The following is a 3,711-nucleotide window of genomic DNA, read 5'->3' on the forward strand; positions in this document are numbered from 1 at the left end:
ATTATATTTCTTTTTTTAAATTATAGCTATCATTTCTTAATCCAGTCATTTGTACAACTGCCTCTATTATTGTTGTTATTATTGATGTTTCTGTTGTTGTTGCGATTGTTGTTACGGTAATAATTGCTTCCGTCAACGATTATTTTTACTAGACATGTTCATTCCCTTGTTCATATTTTTGCAGATACAAAATCGAAGACAAGGCTAATAATCAAGTCTTCTACTGGAATCCGTGCTCCAATTTTGACCAAGGAGATATAAAGAACGCAGGTGTAAGTCACTCACCGGGAACATAATATGTCTGCAGTGCAGCATTTAGACAATTTGGTGTCGGACGTAGAAGACATGAGTTCGATTCCAATGTGGAGAACATTTTCTCAAGTATCTTCGTTCCTTCTACTGTGAAGTTGTATCCCTCTCAGGCGGTATTGACCCTGGCAAGCAGGGTCGAAGACAGTCTCTGAAATGATCTAAAAATTGTTCTACAGTTAGATTTCTCACTGGGATAACTGAGCGACTGGACGGTCAGCCTAGAAGAAAGAAACAAGACGGTTTACTCTTTATAGTTGATGGCCTTTCACATTTTGTTAGACCATCTTACCTCCGCCCTTCTTCCCCCCCCCCCCCCAAGGGCAGTGTTACTAACTGAGGTGTCTTTAGGCCATTCCCAAAGGGGGAGTATTAATATGTTGTTATGCACAGTAGAATTGAAATTGGGCTGATTTATCAATGCCATGCTCATATTGTGCCAGAACAACGTAGGGGGGAACTGCTGCTTTTTCTTTCCTAATCCTTACTATCTTCCTTTTTCCTCCACTCCTTTTGTATGTTTGTCAATCTCTTGTGAACTGCTATTTTCGGGGTGCCTTGATAGTCGAAGTAGACTTTGTAGACGGGGAATCAGGCTTACTCTGCTCACCTCTCTAGCTTCAACAGCACAAAGTCTACTATGCCGAGTGAGACTGCATTAGTTGTGATCACAGCACGTGAGAAATAATCGGCAACACTGTTTGTCTTCCCGGATATGTGCCTGATGTCAGTGCTGAATTCCGAGATAGCAGATAGCTGTCTTTGCTGCCAGGCTGACCACAAGTCTGTAGTTTTTGACATTGCAGAGACCAACGGTTTATGATCGGCGTAGATAATACATTGCCTACCTTCCACTATGTACCGGAAATGGCGTATTGCAAGGTGTACACCTAAAAGCTTTCTATCAAAGGTGCTGTATTTCATTTCCGGCTTACGTAGTTGCCGGCTGAAAAAGGTGAGAGGCTCCCAACGATCATTCTTGTATTGCTCGAGGACAGCACCGACTGCCACATCAGATGCATCACAAGTGAGAGCGATTGGGCAGTCTGCGCACGGATGAACCAGAATAGATGCGTTTGCCAAGGCTTGTTTACCCGAAAGGAATGCCTGGTTCATTTCATCGGTCCAATTTAGAGCTTGGCGAGGCTTCTCTGTTTTCAGAGCATGGTAAACTGGGTGCAAAATCGCAGCGATGTTGGGAATGAAACGATGGTAAAAATTCAGTACACCCAGAAACTCCTGCAGCGCTTTGACTGTATTTGGCTTAGGAAACTCCTTAACAGCGTCAACCCTAGAGGGCATAGGTGACGAACCTGACGCAGAAACCGATGTCCTAAAAAATCAAGTGATGTAACGCCAAAAAGACATTTTTCCAGTTTAATCACCAATCCATGGTGTTGCAACCGCTGAAAAACTGTGTTGAGGTCGTCGACGTGAGACTGGGCTGATGAACTAGCAACTAGGATATCGTCCAGATATACAAATACACAATCTAGTTCTTGAAGCACTGTATCCATCAGTTGCTGAAATGTTTGTGCTGCATTCTTTAACTCGAATGGCATCTTCAAGAATTCCCACAAACCAAAGGGTGTGATCACTGCCGTTTTAGGTACGTCCTCGGGCGCCATGGGGATCTTATAATATCCTCGAACAAGATCAATTTTAGAGAAAATGGTCTTACCAGTTAGACGAGCAGAAAAGTCCTGAATATGGGGTATTGGGTAACGATCTGGGACTGTAGCATCGTTCAACTTGCGGTAATCTCCATATGGGCGGGAACCTCCCTCGTTTTTAGGCACAACATGCAGAGGCGATGCCCAGGGGCTGTTTGATTTCCGTATTATGCCCATTTTCTCCACCTCAAAGAACTCCTTCGTTGCAGACGCGAGTTTGTCTAGTGCCAGAGGGCGAGCACGAACAAAAACAGGTCGATCTTTGGTGGGAATAAAGTCTTGCACACCATGCTTGACATAGGCTGAGGAAAAAGTAGGTTTTAAGAGTTCGGGATACTCGTTGAGAATCTTGCGGAATCTATTGCTTGATGGTTCTATGAGGGCCAGATCTGGGCCAGTTGAAATGGAACTGACCGAGTAAGAGATATGCGAGAAGGTTTCTGCCTCAATTAGACGGCGTCCTCGAACTTCAACTAATAAATTGTGCTGCCGGAGGAAATCAGCCCCCAGTAAGGGTCGCTTAACATTGGCTGATATCAAACGTGCTTTAAACACACGGTCACCGAAATGGAGAGGAATAACTTTGGATCCATAGGTCGCTATGGTTGTTCCGTTGGCTGCTTGCAAGGGTGGACCTGTCGCACCTGACGTTCTTTCAGCCCATGACGCTGATGTCACAGAGATTTGGGCATCTGTGTCTATCAGGAAACGTTGTTTACACTTAATGTCCGTGACAAACAGCTGAGTTACTTTGCAATCTGTCGTCGGTGTCGTAAGAGTTGTTGTTGAGCAACATTGCGGACCAACAGTCGGATCTTCTACTTCTACTGCTGGCCGGCTCTCCCGTTTCCCTGATGCTTTTTGTGTTGGAAATTCTTAAAGTGCTTGCATGGACTGCTGTAGCGTCATTCGTACATTCACTCGAACAGCTTGGCGACTTTCCCTGAACTCTCACTCATGAACTCACGTACTACACATAACAACACACGTACCACAAATAACAACACACAAGGTTAGTCGCCAAACAGACAATCTCAAAGTAATATGTAGGACACTGCTTTGCTTGGTTGGTAAACGTAATATTATTATAAGATGTAGATTGTCCAAGTAATACTTCTCTCCCTTCAGATCTTGACTTCATTGATATTGTGCTCCAAAGGAGACTCGAGGTCAATAAGGTTAGTGAGGCAACGTGGTGGAATCAGGCTCTCGTCAATTTTTGGGCATGTAGAGTTATTGGTATCATCTTAAAGCCTGTTCACTTGTCTTTATTTAGATGAAAAAAATATCCATTTATCTTGAATACAAGTCGAGATATTTGCGAAAGAAGGAGTCCAGCCAGGTTGAATATTTTACAAACGTGATAGGAATATTTCTTTAGGCTATTCTGCTCTGTATACCAATCTCTTGTTAGCTGTATGTTTTTGTTTTAAAAAAAGATTTATTTTCAGTTTGGTTGAAGGCATATTAATTGGTGTTATACCGTTTCTTGACTCAAGTTGCTATCATTAAAGGCTCGTGGCTTTACTCTCTTTTCCCACTTGCACTGACCCAAGCATGTTCTGCATGCCACCCACCCACTCCTAAAAAATAAACCAAACAAAACAAAACAACAAAACCAACAACAGCAAAAAACACAATCATGTTACACGCGAGTAATGACACACTCTCATACACCTCCTCCTCTCCCCGTCACCCCCCCCTCTCTCTCTCTCTCTCTCTCTCTCTG

This window comes from Aplysia californica, unplaced genomic scaffold, assembly GCF_000002075.1.
Source record: "Aplysia californica isolate F4 #8 unplaced genomic scaffold, AplCal3.0 scaffold01693, whole genome shotgun sequence".
NCBI classification, from domain to species: domain Eukaryota; kingdom Metazoa; phylum Mollusca; class Gastropoda; order Aplysiida; family Aplysiidae; genus Aplysia; species Aplysia californica.